Source organism: Ochotona princeps, chromosome 7 (genome assembly GCF_030435755.1).
Source record: "Ochotona princeps isolate mOchPri1 chromosome 7, mOchPri1.hap1, whole genome shotgun sequence".
NCBI lineage: Eukaryota > Metazoa > Chordata > Mammalia > Lagomorpha > Ochotonidae > Ochotona > Ochotona princeps.
In genome coordinates, this window is record NC_080838.1 from 42,255,515 (window position 1) to 42,273,173 (window position 17,659).

Here is a 17,659-nt window from a genome sequence, read left to right on the forward strand (position 1 = left end):
TAGTTGACTTTGGGGTTGAAGACTTCACAGTGTTAGGACAAATTCTTATTTTCAAAGTTGATGCAATTTGACCCTCCTGCATTTGTTTCTGGTTTCGCACTGCAGTTCTTTATGGGAGTTTTAAAATGATATTTTTGCACATGTTAGCACTTGTACTTGACTTCATGTATTCTTCCTTGCTAAATGGGTGTGAAGCAAAAATATTTTTAAAACAAAGATAGGCCCTATACTGGAACTCATGTTAATCCTGGAATTATGTACAGCTGTGTGCCATTAAGAATCAAAAGGCAAGCGAGAGGAAACTCCAGGATCACTGAAAAATTGGTCATAGTTTTGTGACCCTTATTTAGTGTAAGGAACCCTCTGAGTTCACAATAAGCACTGATTGATTAAAGGTAAAAGTCAAGGGATGACTCCTCCCATTGGTATTTTATATTGTGTTGTTATTTAATATTACTGTGTCACCGCACACTTATCCTCTCATCATAAGTTTTCTGAAGTTGAAAGTAGAGGTCATGTCTCCCAGTCTTTAAAAGCAGAGTTTGGAATCAGTTGGTCCTGAGTTCAGCTGTGTTGCTGTGTTACCAAAGTGCTGAATGAGTCGGACTTGTTTATCGCCCTCTGTACACCTTTATTTCTTCATTTACAAGAAGAGTATAATATGTCAGTTAGGATTTTTGGGAATAGGCAACTGAAATCCAACCATGAGCAGCAGTTTTTTTTAATTTATTTTGTTGTATTGTTGTTGACAATCTTTACGTAGTTCATTACGGTTAAAAAAAAAAAAGGTTCAGGGGGTATAGGGAAGTGGGTAATACTATTTTTTTTTTAAAGATTTATTCATTTTATTACAGCCAGATATACACAGAGGAGGAGAGACAGAGAGGAAGATCTTCCGTCCGATGATTCACTCCCCAAGTGAGCCGCAACGGGCCGATGCGCGCCGATCCGATGCCGGGAACCTGGAACCTCTTCCGGGTCTCCCACGTGGGTGCAGTGTCCCAAAGCATTGGGCCGTCCTCAACTGCTTTCCCAGGCCACAAGCAGGGAGCTGGATGGGAAGTGGAGCTGCCGGGATTAGAACCGGCGCCCATATGGGATCCCGGGGCTTTCAAGGCGAGGACTTTAGCCGCTAGACCACGCCGCCGGGCCCGTGGGTAATACTATTATGTCCATATTGTTTCCATCATGTATCTGAGGTAAAGGGGGATATTGAGGGAGAAGCCCCACCCGGTTTCCCGCCCACCCCAAGTCCCGGATGTGGGGCATACTCTGAGATATTTGCTCAAGTGGTTTTAATAGTTCTCCAGTTATGAATCACTGCCAGTTTCACTCGATGAGGTCGTCCACTGATTGATATGGTCCATCATAAAGTCTCCGTTTGCCCCATATTTCGCTGCCAACATATAGCTGAGATGAACGATTGACCTGTTCTGTCTTCTGTCTTTTCTTGGTTAGAGTTCTGAGTTCAGCAGTTTGATTGGGGAGATCTCCAAAGAAACTTTGAGGTATTCCCAGACCAGATTCTTGTATGTTCTAGCAAGCACAGGGCTCGGCACAGTCCATCACCCCGATCAACTGGTGGTTTCAATTGCTGGGTTGGTTCTGTTTTCAGTCCCGAGTTGCACTGGAACCAATGGGTGTTGCAGTCCAATCTGGTTCTGCCCAGCACATACTCGGCCCTTCCATCAACCAGTGGGAGCTGCAGCCTAGTCGGGGCGACCCACAATAACCCCCACCAGGCCTGCCCCCTTTGATAGGTCTACTTATTTGGAAGAATTACAAAGCGAGCAGGAGAGACTGAAAAGAGAGAGAGAGAGAGAGAGAGAGAGAGAGAGAGAGAGAGAGAGGGAGAGAGAGACTCTTTAATTAATTCATTCATTTACCAAATTATAGCTGCAATGACTGACACTAGGATAAGTCAGAGCCAGGAGCAAAGCTTCTTCTGAGACTCCCTCATGGGCAATAGGGACTCAGATACTTTGGCAATCTTTTTCTGCTTTCCCAGAAACATTAGTAGGGAGCTGGATCAGAAGTGGAGCAATCAGGCCTTGAACCAGCATTCACATGGGATGCTGTCACTTCAGTGAGATGCTTAGTATGCTTTGCCACAGTACCAGCCCCATAATAATTATTTTTAGGTGAACTTGTTGTAAGGTTGAAGTGAGGCTCCTAGTATATAGGACACCCTTTGAGCTAGAGGGAACTTAGAGGTGTTAGGCGCCACAGCTAGAATTAAAGAGCTGATCATATTGTATTTTACACCTCTCTAGTCAAGATGCACAAACTCCTCAGAAAGAAGCTTAATAGGCAACTGTATGTCCTCCTTGATCAAGGGAGGACAGGAGAAGGCACGGTGCCCTGATTGACAGCACTGTCAAACTGTGGTCAGTGCTGGAGGACAACTTTTCAAATGAAGTATTGGGTTGGTGAAACAGAAAAGAGACACAGGAAATGGACAAGCAGAAGGAGCAGAAGTGTTTTAGAGACTGCGTATTTACAGCATTATGTTGCTGAAATGGTGTCGAATATGTTGGGGCACACATTGGCAAAACAGAGAAGCTATCAATAAAGATAGAAAAGCTATATATATATTTAAATTTATGCATATATCTATATATACAATATTTTCAGAATAGCACCTTTGCTTTTACTTACAAGTTTACTAAGAGGGCATTTTAAAAATTTGCCATTTAAGCAGGGAGAGAGATATACAGAAAGTAAGCTGAGTAGTAGTGACGTCTCAAATAGTTAGCATGCACTTTTTCAGTACAAAAGTCTGGCTTTGCTGTTTCAAATATAAGCCAACAATAAATCTCACACCATCTATTTTAGTTATGGTAAATCATAGTCGTATGTGGTCATGATTGTGGCTAATTGTGGGATAAAGGATGTAATTTTAGAGTATGAATGAAATACACTCTTGTTGACATTTTATGCATGACAGTCTGAGAACAATGTGGGGAGAGCTAACAGCAATGTGATATGAATCCTCCTACAGAGAGAAAAATAAGGAACATGCAAGGATTCTCACTCCTAATGATGTTTTTAAAAGCCTGGGCTCTCCATATTTAGAAGAGTCCAGCTGCTTCAAATTAGGGAGGCTATAGACTCTTCTGACATGAGTTCATTGATGATGGGGTGTGTGTGTGAGAACAACTCATACAGTTATGTGTGAACAGAACATCTAGAACACTTCTCTGGATTATTAGTTTACAGAGAATTATGCTGTGGTAAATGGCTATTTCACATTAAGATTGCCAGTCAACATAGAGATTTGTAACTTTTTAAAGAGACAATTTATTTAATACTTGGTCTGAAATTTCCTATGGACTGCATGACAACACCAAGAACTTAAAAGTTTTTTTTTTTTAATTTAAAACTTCTGCTTTCACTTCATAACAGGCAATGTCTTTCATTAAAACTAAACAACCAGCCCTGTCAAAGCAAAGCCTTTAGCAATTAAAGTTAAACTCAAAATTATTCCCTTTCTTGGAAATCTTGAGCAAAAGGCGAAATATTTATACAGCATGAAGAGAAGCCAGAGTATGCCCTTTGCTTCTGTAACATGTCTCAAGTCAGAGAAACTTGTGCCACACGGATGGAAGCCATTTGGTGTCAAGATATACTGGTAGTGCCTGCCAAACTTTCAAGGGAATTCTCTAAATAAATATGAGTCAAAGGAAATTAAATTTGTGACATTTTATAATTATACTATGCACAATATAGTGTTCTAGGTATTCAAATAAATCTGAGTAATCACTTTCCCTTTTGAAATTTTTTACATAACACATCTGAGACACGAATGATGGATGATACAGAAGAGGCTTGACTAGCTGGGATTTATCTGCTTCCTGGAAATCAATCACATTTCCTCCCTCCTTCCCTTCCTTCCTTGCTTCCTTACTTCCCTGCTTCCTTCCCTCTTCTCTCATTTCCCTGCTCCTTCCCTGCTCCCTCTTTTTGTCCATCAGTTTTGTTAAATGTTTTGAGATAATTGTAGGCCTATATGCATTTGTAGTAATGTGGAGAGATTTTATGTATGCTTTCGCCAGTTTCTTCCAGTGATGACATCTTACAAAGCGGCATTACAATATTACAACCAGGATATCAGTCTTGATACACTCAACAGACAGCATTTCCTGTTATTTGTTTGTTATATAAGGGGATGACTTGTATATAATTTACACACAGATTTAAGAGCATTATGATACTTCCTGCTTCCCCCCACTTGCACCCTTTCTCCCTTCTGTTTTTATTTTTCTTTTACGTTTTAAATGACACACTTTTGTTTTATTTTACAGTCACAAGCTTAATCCTCCTTTAAAGAATTCAAGAAGAGAGAGTAGAAAAATCACTCTCAGTCAAGGCTGTAGACAGGGCTATAAATTTTCAAAATCTCAACTTTACCCCTCTACATTTTTTTTTTTTTTGGCACTCTGCATACTTGACTTTGGGGGACTGGCTTATATCATGGAGCATAATGGTGTCAAACTGCCAATTATGACTTGAGCTTCTGTAGGTATGGAAGCAGATGGTCCCGTAAAAGATTGCTTTCATTTGCTTTTGACAAATTCCCAGAAGCAGAATGGCTGGCTCACATGATAGACCTATTTTCAGATTCTTGAAGAAACTCCATATTGTTTTCAATAATGGTTGTACTAATGTACATTCCCATCACCAGTGTATTAAAGTATTATTTTTTCCACAGCTTCACCAATATTTGTCATTTTGTGATTTGTGGAGGATAGCAGTTTTAACTGGTGTGAAATTAAGCATCACTGTGGATTTTTTTTCCCACGACATCTGGTGATTTAAATGTTTCTGTGAGGTTTCTTTTTGTTGCTGTTATCCTTTGACATTTAGCCCATTGCTTAACTGGATTGTTTTGTTGATGAGTTTCTTGAGCTCCTTATATATCCTGGCAGTTAATCTCTCTGAGATATATAGGTTGAAGATATTTATCCTATTCTCTGAGTTGCCTTTTCACTTCGTTGATGTTTTTGATACAATGCATAAGCATTTTTAGCTTGATTTACTCCCATTTGTCTGTTTTCTTGCTCTTATGACCCTTGCTTCTGTGCATCTTATTCAAAACAACTTTGCTAGCAGCAATATCTTGAACGTTTTCCCTATGTTTTCCTCTAGTATTTTGATGGTTTAAAATTTCAGATTTAGATTCAAGATCCAATGTATGTTTATTTTTCTATAAAGTGTAGGGCAGGGATCTTGGGTTTCATTTTTCTGTTTGCAGAGATCCAATTCTCCCAACAGCATTGGTCAAGAAGATTGCCCTTTCTGATGCAATGGTTTTTACCTCATTTGCCAATGATTAGTTGGTTGGATGGCATGCATTAAATTCTGTGGCTCTCAACCTGTTTCATTGTTTGCTATGTTCAATCTTCTGGTAGTTGCAGCATGCTTTAACTATAACTACGCTGAAACATATGTTAAAATCTGCAATTTAGATTCATTAAGATTGGTTTAGTTAATCAGAGTCCCTTATGTTTCCATAAGAATTTTAGGGTCATCTTTCCAGGTCTAAGAAGAGTATATTCAGGATTTTAACAGTGATTGTAAGCGTTTCCTTGAGTAGTCTGAATATTTTGATAATATCATTCTGCCAATTCATGAGCATGGAGTATTTGTAGAGATCTTTTGCATCCTTGGTTGAATTCAACTCAAGATATTTAATTTTTTTGTAGCTATTGTGGATGAGCGTGTTCTTAGAAGTTCCTTCTCTATCATTCATTGTTTGTTTATATAAATGCTATTGAATTTGTGTGCAGCAAATTTGCCAAAGTCAGTTAAGAGTTCTGATAATTCTTGTTGAAGTCTTTTGGTTCTTTTACAGATAGGATATCAGCTGAAAACAGGAATAATTTGCCTGTTTTCCTGTTTATATGCCTTTTGATTGCTTTTGCTTGCATAATACCTCTGGATAAACTTCCAGAGCTAAACTGGATTATAATGGTCAGAATCGGCATCCTTGTTAGGTGCTAGATGCTTGAGTCATCAGTGGAGGATGGCCAAAAACCTTGAGACCCTGTAACCATGTCAGAGACCTAGAAGAAGCTCTTGGCTCCTGGCTTTGGATTGGCTCAACATTGGCCATTGTGGCCTTTTGTGGGAAAGAACCATCACCACATAGAAAATCTTTGTCTCTCCTTCTGTCAGTAAATCTGTCTTTCCAATAAAGATAAATAAAATCTTTAAAAGATTTTCAGAAGTGAAATTTTACGATGCACATGCAGGAACATTGAAAGCAGTAGGCTAAGTATGATGAATGATAAAATAAAGCTAAAACAAGGACGGTTTGGTGAAGAAGTAAATCCATTTTCTCTGAAATGATTAATGAAAATATCCCTGAGCCGCCTCAAAAAGTTAGGCTTTGTAACACATCTTCAAGAGTAGATTGGATCACAAAACCTCAAATACAGAAGAGACAGCAAAGGGTAGTGAAGGAAGATCTTAGAAAGGGCTCCTCATGAAGAGAGAAGGAAGCTCATTGTTTCAGGGACTATAGAAAGATCAGTCTGACCTTATGGTCCAGAAGGGAAGGATTTAAAGATAAAGTGGATAGTACATGGAAGTATATTTTCCATGATAGTGGAGAAACCTATTTGTACTTGGGTCGCAATGCTCACAAGAATTTCCAAAGAAATCTATCTATCCCCCCCACAAAAAAAAAGATGTAGGCTTTAAATAGGATATAAAAAGACTTCTGTTTTTATCTGATTTTGAATTATTATACTAAAGAATGGGTGAGATGTAATGTTCCTTAAGACTATTCTTTATTTTCTTAATTATCCCTAGAAATATTTACTTGTATAACGTGTTGAAGGGAAATAAGAATAATTTTATTGAAAATTTGTTTTTTTCCTCCAATTTTGACCTGTTCTTTGTCTTCCTAGGGCACAATTTAGTTGTAATTAATTCCTAATTCCATCTATTTTCCCTATATAGACTGGCATAGCAGAGACAATAATTTAAATACTTTTTGCAGGATTTCTTTACACACATAACAGGTGTTTGGATTTATAATGGGATAAAATCCCAATAAATATATTGCAAGTTGAAAATGCATTTAGTGTGCCTATCCTATTGTAACTACATTAACCACACAAAGATAATCTCATTAACCAACCACTGGAAATATCAACTGAGGCAAAGTCTCTCTTAAAACAAAGTACCTACTATCTCATATAATTAATTTAAACCTGTGTCTACTTGAAATCAGTGCACTGTAGAGTGCCAGTTATTTAGCCTTATGATCCCAAAAATTCACTGGGCATTAGTATTACAGAAGATGGCCAGCCCAAGAAAGCATCCAAAGCCCTCAAATGTGAGGTATCATATGGTTTCTATGGAATGCATATATATTCACACTTTTGTAAAGTCCAAAAACTGTAGATTGGGGATCATCTAAACTTGTCATGTAGGAAAAATTAGGACGAAATTCTTCATACCTTCTTGTTTTCTCAACTGGACAGCATGTTCAAAAGTTGACTTCTTTGTCTATATTGAAACATTTTTTCCTGTAACTTGTCACCTTTGAGTTGGCAGATGATAATTGCTTCCTTTGTAATGTACTAAGTATAAAATAGGCCACTTGTGTGCATTAAAAAACTTAGCAGAGCTTTAATCTAAAACTTGTATTGTTAGATAATGAACTTTGTGATCAATTTTACTTATAAAATCCTGGCATTTTCCGTGTGCCTCTACACCTGGTATCGATTTACTGGTAGTAGGATTACTGAAAACAGTGACAATACCACAGTTTATTTATCTGCCTTTACAGATAGCAATGTTTTATCAGTTCATTGGCAAGCCAATTACGTGCCACTGTTCAAAAAAATTCAGTGTAAATGATCTTATTAATCACAATAAATGATCTAGAATAGAAATGTTGTTTTACTAAAGAAATGAACAAAGTTGTAACAGATTTATTAATTTCTATCCTCTTGAAAGAGAAATAAATTACAATAGTGAATAAAAGGCAAATCATGTGCATTCCCCTGCTTTTGCTTTGTGTTTAAATGAATGTTACGGATATTACAAACATATATATACACAAAATATAACTGTGAATGTGTAATATGCTAAAATATTTACAGTTTTATTTAATTCTGAAAGATTTGAGCCTAAAAGTTTACATCTGTTTTTTGAAAACATCTGTAAACATGTGCAAGCATGTACATATATATGTGTGTGTTTAGGAGTACGTACTGATATCCATAGGTATAGATATCATGAAGATGGACCTAATTATGCTCAATGGAAATGAATCTCAGTGTCTCAAAATATTTTGATTATCAAGTAAAAATAATAGTAAAACAAATATAATGAAACAAGAGACATAACTGTCTATAAAGCATTTGTCTTTGTAAATTAAAACTGTATTTCAGAACTTTTATCCTACAATATGTGGAACAAATGTTTTGTAATGTATATTGGTGGATCAGTAACCATAATACATAAGCCAGAATGGAATCCTATGTATAGTTCTGTGAGTGAATTAATAAGACTTATGGCAGTAGAATATTTGGAATGACTAGCTTTATGAATTTTTCCTTCTATGAATCTACTCAACCCTTTATAAAAGCCTTTTGTGGTTAAATGTCAAGGCTGAATAAACAAACACCTGGATTTTGTGATATATGAGAAAGAACACTGACTGCATCCATGCTTGTGTGCTACAAGTGTAACTTGGCAGTGAGGTTAGCAATTGAACTGTGTCTGCCTATGGGTTACATACACACTTAGCAGAGCAAGGCCTGAACACATGCAAGCCCTGATGGTTTTGGCCATGGTCAGCATTACTGTCCAACAGTAATGTGGGACTCCTTCTAGGATAAATCACAAGTACATAATTTACCATGAAGTAGCCTGTTTATGGTACACAAGAGAATACCTGCTGTTTTTTTTTCCCCACATGAGTTATTAAATCTCAACAGCGGCTAAAATCCAAGAAACAGTGTGACCATGCATGAGATGACAGGGTGCTTGCTATGTTCTTTCTGCTCTTGAAAAAAATATCAAGAAGTCTGATGTGAACTCAATAAATAGAAGGAATGTGAGTTTTGCATCAGATGAAGTGAACTTCAAATCTTGGTTCTTTACTTAACCATGGCTAGCCTTCATTTCAGGCTTGTTTACGGCACAATCATTTTGAGTGTTAAATGAGATCATGAAGCAAAGATTCTAGCACAATGCCCAGCATCTGTTACATGGTAACTTTACCTTCTCTCTCCAAATTTCCTTTTATATCAATTTCCTGCCATTCAGGATAAATTAACAAAAAAAATTTAGAGGTTTATACATTATAAAGTAAAAAAAAAAAAACAAAAACCAAAAAACCTTTAAATACTTTTACTGCAGGATAAGAATACAGTGGCTTTTCACATATTGGTACCTGCAGGAAAAAGGCAGCTACTGTTCTTACAACTCTGAATAGTCTATGATTTGAATCCTTACGTAAATATGTACCCATCTGATAGATGTTATTACAAACAGTTTGCAGATATTTTTCATAAGAATACTTTGGAAAGGGCCTGGCATGGTAACATAGTGGCTAAAGTCCTCTCCTTTCACATGCTGGGATCCCATATGTGTGCTGGTTCTAATCCCAAGAGCCCCACTATCCACCCAGTTTTCTGCTTGTAGCCTGAGAAAGCAAAGATGGCTCAAAATCTTGGGATCCTGTATTCACATGAAAGAACCGGAGGAGGTTCCCTGTTCCTTGCTTGGATCAGTGCAGTTCTCCCCATTGCTGCCGCTTGGGGAGTGAATCAGTGGACGGAAGATCTTCCTCTCTGTCTCTCCTCCACTCTGTATATCTGACTTTCCTGTAAAAGATAAAATAAATCTTAAAGAAAGAACACTTTGGAAAAAACAAACAATTTACTTTAACAAGAATTTAAACTCTGCAAGAATAAGATAGGATTTATCTTCCTTTATCTAACAGGAAGTTAATGTATATATACTGTATACATGATATATACATAACCATTAGTTTTTAGAATTCTATGGTGAAATCCAGAAAGGTGATATTCCACATAGTTCCTGCTTCTAGAATTAAGAAGTAGGTGTAGTAAAGATCTGCTTAACTGAAAAATGATGAGCAAGAGTTTTGCTTTCTGATTTGTTCAGAACCTTGATGATTTATTGTTGTGTGAATTGGGTTGTTCATTTGTGTAAAGATGTGATTGGAGAAGAAATGAGAGAAACTGAGAGGGAACCAGCATGAGAAAACAAGGCGAGAGAGAGTTAAAAAAAGAGAAAGGAGGCAATTGTCTAAAATCCAAGCATGAGAAATTATTAGTGAATTATCCTGGAAGAGTTTAAATTGAATTTCACTGGTGTGCACTGAAAGGGGTATGGTAGAAAAAATAAATTGTAGCATTACCAGCCTGCAGCCTTTTCTTATCTGCACTTATTAATCAGCACCAGAAATTAATGGATACCCCGTTAATGCTGAACATAGAGAACCAAAGAAAGTAGTGTCAGGTTGTTACATCTGGATTATTTTCAGGGGTGGAAAATAAAATAATGAGGATGTCAGTTGGGCCACCCACTGCAAAATGCGGGTGACCAAATGAACCAACAGAACCTCTAATGAGTATTTACTCCAAAAGGCTCTGCATGTAAACTACTTCCAGACTGATGTGGTGCCAAGCTCCAAGGATTGAGACTCTCAATGGCTTTTGTTAATCAGCAGCCAAAGCATCTAGGAACAAAGAAAGGGTCTCCTTATTAAACATATCAAGAATATTACTTTCAGACAAGAGGAATGTGAAGGAGGGATCAAAGGACACTATAAAAAAGATGGAAGACAGTAGAAATAAGTAATAACAACATCATTCATATTTTGGATGTGCAGTGATTTGACTCAGTTAAGGCATTATTTTTCAGAAGAGTTTAAAGCATTGCTCAGCACTGATGTGGTCTGGCCTACATTATAGGTAGTTCTGTACATGTCTTTGGTTTTGATCATCATGAGGGCAGGGGTTCCTTGGCTCTGTCCCACCGGTGTGCTGTTAGAGTTCTTTGCTCTCCCAGCAAGGAACACAATACAGAAACAAGCTGCTTATTAATAAGTTTTGGAATATACTAAATGAAATACAGAGGGTGTGAGGAAGAACATGAACATAGCTGTCTTTTCAGAGAGATAAACCAGCAATACAAAGAAATCACATGGTTAGAGGGAACAACACAATATCGTTTAGAATGATACTGTCTGGGTTTATACTGACTCATGAATACTGTATATTTTAGACAAATCAAATCCTCACAGCAATGCAAATGACAGAGTACATGAATAAAATCACATTCTCTATGTATTTATATAGAGAAAATACAAAATGAGAAAACATTTGCACACTGTGACAAAAGTCAATGTTAGAATACATTCTCAGATGGCCACCCAAACAAATGTTTATTTCAGTGAAGTAAAGCAAGGCAAACAAAACCAAATCTAATTTGACATTAAAAATTAAAATGTAGCAATCACATTAACTTTATTTCTTTATTCTCTTTTCAAATAGCTATGTTGATATTTCAGAAACCTTACCTTTCTGGTCTCAAAGTCAGCAACTGCATTTAAAAGCCAGTTTTCCTAAGAAATAGTAAAATGTGGTTTGTACCCATCGCTTTTGTCTTAATTAGGTAAAGGTAATTACATGTATTTTACATATTGTCATGCAATTTGGGACTATACTATGTAAATTGGAAGTTTTCCTCCCAATGATCAGCAATGACACATCCTAAAGTTCTGTAGGTTTAATAGGTTCAGTAACAGATAAAGCAATTCATAAACTAGTCCCGAGCAACAGCTGTGAGACTGAATTTTGAACAATAACAAGGAGTATTTGTGGACCAATAATATGCGAAGTTATACAACAGCAACAGGAACTGCCAATAGAGATGGTCTTGATGAATACAGCATGGGTAAAGAAAGTGGTCACATAATTCTTTCCTTTCTTCCTTCCTTCCCTCCTTCCTTCCTTCCTTCCTTCCTTCCCTCCTTCCTTCCTTCTTTCCTTCCTTCCTTCCTTCCTTCCTTCCTTCCTTCCTTCCTTCCTTCCTTCCTTCCTTTCTCTCCCACCAGTCAATCCAGAGTCTTTCTTTCTTCTGGACCTTTTCAGTTTAGACAAATAGGGGGGCAAGAGGAGGGTGGGCTCAGAACGGACCATCATGAAGGCAGCACGGTAGGCTCTGTGGAAAGCTGGAGGAAGAGCTTTTATTTTTAGACAAGGATCTTTTCACTTTAGAAAACATAATGCTTTGACCAAGTTGCCTTGTTAGAAAATATTTTAAAAAATAAAGATACTAATAAAAATAAAAATATGGAAAACAGTGCATAATTTCTCATAATGGAAGGAATCATGCAAAAGTAAATATTAAAATTTTCCAATACTGGAGACCTCAAACAGAGGGAGGATGAAATGACATTATACGGGACAACTCTTGTCTTCTATAACACTTTTCTCCTATTTAAATGCACTTGCTGTAAGCTAGATATTAATTTTCTGTGCATGTGTTTCTTGTCATCAAGCTAAATTTCTGAGTGTAAGGCTGGGAAACATGGGGAATGAAGGATCCGGAAAAGGAGCATTAGTGTTACTAAGAGAATTGGTTTTAAGAAGAGTAGGAAAACAGTTATGGATCTGGGTAAGTGGAAGCAGCCGTGATACACACTGGCTTTGTGAGAAGAGAGAAAGGATAAGGGGTTACAAACTAAATTAAAAAGTTTGAGCAGAAGCTGAGTAAGTGAGTTCAGGTTCAGGGCTGAGCTTAGATCACGAAGCTGCATGTGTTCGTGCGTGTGGTAGGGGGTGGACTCAACATATATTTTTTTAAGAAATTAAATAAACATAAATCAGCTAGACTCCAAGAATCTAGCACTAACCTTAATTCCAGAAATAAAATGAGATTTATTTTGGTAAAATTTCTTCTTTAGCACTTTTATTTGAGTAAGGGAGTATTTCTAAGTTAAAAGGCAAAAGAGTTATACGATCTGAAGAGAAACCAGAGTATGAGTATCTCTAAGTTGACCAGTTATGTCTCTGTAAAATCCAAATTGGCAACAAGGGAAAGGGAGTAAGAATATGGCTTTATATCTTCAGGGAGTATCTTTATTTTCTCTTGAATGGAGGAGTCAATATTATTAACTCCCTTTCCCTTAAATTAAGGATCCACAACCAGAGCCAGAACCTCAATTTTAATAAGCTGCATTTGTGACAGCAGCTTAGGATGCCTGCCAACAAATTCAAAGCTGAACTACCCTTCATCATACAGAAGATGAAGAACCGATAACTGCATTATTCACCCTCTTAATGCATACAGAAAATTTTGCTCTCTGCTGGGCGCACTATTTCATAGCAGCATGAAATCTAGAAATAATATTTACAATAATTTTACAAATATGCAAAGCCTGGTTTATGATTTTGAATTTTACTTTAAATCTTTCAATGGGATGAGTTGGATGAGAGAGATGATATTAGCTTATCTACACACACACATGTATGCTGATATGTTGGAGAGAAGACCAGCGTGAGAAGTGATGAAGAGCCACACTAGTAGATTTGGCTTTATTTGATGTAGATATCTGGAAATCTTGTAGCTCTTCTGGCTTTCATTCTGTGAGATTTCCATCTGTCTTTCCTCTTTCTTGCCTTTGCTTTCTTTTTGTCCGTTAACTACTTCTCAAACCTTAGATACTGGATTATGGCATTACCCTTCATACAGTCCAGATTGGGATCTGGAGCATGGTATAGCTAGTCTCATCTCAACTACTTGTTACGTTACTATCCTTCTTCTGATAACTTGTTCTCTTTGTCACCATGCTGTCTCCAGCCACAGGGACTTTACACAGGTCATTTTTACTTTCTGGCACTTTTCTGCTGCTTGGCTTTCCCCACAGCCAGTGAACTCAAAGGCATCCCTCAAATCTCATCTCAGATTTCACCTGTTTGGAAAACCTTTCTCTGACCCTTAATCTAGATCCAGTTCTTTTGTTAAGAACTTCCAAAACACAGAGCCACCTCTACTCAGAGTCCATTTCTAAGCTTGTTTTATGTTTGTTATTAGTTGTCATCCAATCCAAAATGATGGCAAGTGTTGTATGGGAAAGAGTTGTGTCTGTCTTTTTTCCAGAGGTTAGCCAGAGCCAGACACAAGACCGCTGATGAATGCTCAGGATTGAGTAGTTGAAGGAATGAGTGAATAATTAAATGAATGAATGGAACCTCTGAGGAGCGTCATTTACTTCATTCTCACTCATTCTTTTTCCCGTTAGTCACTGTAGAGCTTTAAAAATGTGTTCTTTAAGATTATAAAATTAAGAATTTTAAAGTGAACCTTGGTAATACACAAATGGGCTGTAACAATGAAGATGATTCTTTGAAGACAGTTCCTCATCATGACCTTTCTTCTACGTGTGCCTGAACAGCCTGGTAGTTCTGAGGCAGCCTCTGGAGAATGATGACTTCCAGGCCCTTCATTAGGATGCATATTGTTTAAAGAAAGAAAGAACCAGAGGCTTACAATATGCTCTTTCAAAAATGACTTTATGAACAATGGTCAAGACATTCGGCCTACTTCCTAAACAGATGAGATTTAAATAAAAAACACAAGTACATTCCTGGGAAACTTAGAATGGTTGAAAATTTAGAAGAGATGGAGAGTGGGTTACTATTCAAGAAACTGGCTGTGTTGGTACCCGTTGTGTCTGAAACTCAGGGAATTTGCCACATGATTTTGGGCCTGTAGTGCTCACTCTTACATAAATCTTACTGTGTGAAAGATGCATGAAATGATCGGTGAATTGCAAGCTTTTCTTTAAAGCCAGAGATTGTTTCCTAAGGAAGAAACTTTTCTCATTATTATTAAGTAAAGGTACACAATATCAGAAAATCCAAACTTTTACTAGAACCAGTATATGAGTTAATGGTTGGCAAATGTTGCATTACAGAATTTCAGCCACCTTATGAGTGTAATTGATCAATGACTTGTTACAAACCTACCCAAGTTCATAAGAAACCGCATAATTAAAATATTTTTTTCTAAATTGTTTATTTATATTTTAAAATTTAAAAATTTTAGCTTTTTTGAAAGAGTTACAGAGAGGGAAAGGTAGGAAGGGAGAGAGAGAAAGAGAGAGAAGAGGAGGAGATTGTCTGAACACCCACTGGTTCACTCCCCAAATTAACACAATGGCCAGGACTGGGCCGAAATTAAGCGTGGATTCAGGAGCGTCATTTGGATTTCTCATGTAGGAGACATAGGCTCAAGTACTTGGGCCATTTTCTGCTACTTTCCCAGGTGCATTAACAGGGAGCGGATCTGAGGAGCAGCAGCTGAGACCAGCGACTGATGCTAGTATGGGATGCAGATAACATCACAGGTGGTTTAATTCACTCACCCCGACACTGCCACCACACCCCCAAATTATTTTTAGGTCTGACAGTACTATGCATAGCATTCTATTTTTATTGGACTTGAAATAGAATCAAAAGCATTCTCACACAATTCTCTTTTTTTGGAAGAAAAATTTAAAAGAATCAGAAAACAATAATAAGTGAATAGTTTACATGTACTCAGTCATGTTTTTCCTGAGATGTTCAGTTCTTACTGATGCTTAACTGGGAGGACCTGTTGTAGCTCTTGGCTGTAACATTCTTGGGGAGTCTCTTCCTGCCAAACTTTTAGAAACACTCTAGTAGGCTTACAAAAGGTTACTCTGCCATGGTTCAAACACAATAGTTGATATTGACAATTCCAAGAAATATGATGTATTAACTATCTATTAACAAACAAAGCAAAAGCATATTTTTATTCTGTTTAAATCTATTTGTTAGGTGATTTTTAGATGTCAACAAACAAAATTTATAAACCATGATTAAAACATGAAGAATGTGGGAGTACTAGGAAAAGGTGGATAAAGCAAAATAAACTGGTTTTTTACCTTTGTTATTTTTTAAATCAAGTGAACCTGATTGCTAATGGATGCTGTGTCAAACAGTGTTTCCACAGAAATTGAAGCAATAGTGTGTGATTTGTGCATATGTTGGGCAGGTGCTCTCTTCTCTCTCTCCTACCTCCCCTCTCTTCTTCCCTTTCTCCCACTCCCCTCCACACATATGCACACACATACTATGTATGTACTTGCATTGTATATGTTCACTGATATGATTGTGGTGATGGCAAGACTGTAAATATAGATATGATATGACAGACTTCATTTAGGTAATTCTTTTGTTTAGGGCTATCATGTAGGAATTGTATATTTTTAAGGAGTACAATAAAAATACTTCAATGTGGGTATGCAGTGTGTTCCAGTGACATCTAATCTTGAGAAATTTTGTATTCTTTGGGAAATAAATGTCATTCTTTGTAATTGAGAAGTTTCAACTGAGTGGAAGAGGCCCACCCACATTATGAAGGTCAATTGCTTCACTCAAAGTCACCTGATTATAGATGTTAACTGCATGTAGTCTTCATAGCAATACTGAAATTAGAGTCTGACCAAATAACCAGGTTCTCTATCCTACCAAAATTAACACATGAAACAAACCATCAACAACCACCTCTGTGATAACCAACTTCCAACTTTATTAGTCCATTTGTTTTTTCTTTAGCAGTTCAATTCCTAGCCGTAATTTAAAATTCAAAGTACAGAAGCTTAGAAAAGTCTTGTCTTTTTACTAAATGTTTATTTTTCTTTAGGTGGCCTCACCTTTATCAGTCCCATTGAACTGTGCACTGGATCAGACGGTCAAGAGCACAAAACACCTTTGCAGACTGGTGAAATTCTGGGACATCTTTCCCCTAATTATGCTTATATAAAGCTAAATTTAAAAATAAACACACTTTCACTGGAATATGACTAACTAAATCCATATTCAGTGATTTAATAATTTGCTGATAATGAAATATGGCAGTGAATTTTTAAAACTGACACTTTTAAAGCAGATACAAGTGGAAACATGCTTTGCGATCCAGAAACAACTGATTTGGAGCTATTTGTGATTTGCATTATTGACAATGTAAATTAATACTACCAGTATCACTGTGATTGAACTTCTGAATTCATAATTATGGGATATTTCAGAGAGTAAAAAGAGAGAATCATGCTTTTCCAATCAAATGCAAAAAGGCTTGTTAGAAGCCAGTCCATGGTTTGATGAGGAAAAAAAAAATGGCAGATCAGCTCAGACTTGGAAATCATTTATGGATTTATCTTCTCAAACTTTATCCTGATGACAAGTATATAACGATAGTAGCTAATAATAAGTGCTTATTGAGTGTTAGATATTGTTCTAAGTGCTTAACATGTCATTACTCATCATTTTCACAAAAAATTCCTGTGATAAGATTTCACAAACGCAGAGAGAGGTGGGAGAACTTACATGAAATCACACGACCTGAAAGTAGTGATGGCAGATTCCAAAACTGTAGGAAGTTTTAACTGGAACAATGACTGCCTACTTCTTTGTACTTACGTGAACACTTCCGCAAGCGATGACAGGGCAGGACTATGCGGTAGTTTTCTTTTTTATTGAGGCGCAACTATGGAGCATATATTGAATGTCTATTTATTTGCAAAATGTGATTAATATTTCCTATTTAGCATACAAATAATTGTTAGCTAATTTGT

General features: G+C 36.9%; 1 protein-coding gene and 1 non-coding gene across 2 annotated transcripts in view; one reads left to right on the top strand and one right to left on the bottom strand.

The window, feature by feature from the left end:
• The window catches only part of DKK2 (dickkopf WNT signaling pathway inhibitor 2), a 94,000-nt gene that overhangs the window by 43,442 nt on the left and 32,899 nt on the right, over nucleotides 1-17,659 (top strand). The window lies entirely within an intron of this gene.
• On the bottom strand, nucleotides 3,435-3,550 carry LOC118759024 (U5 spliceosomal RNA). Its single transcript, XR_004995932.2, has one exon. It is a non-coding gene; the product is annotated as a U5 spliceosomal RNA (small nuclear RNA).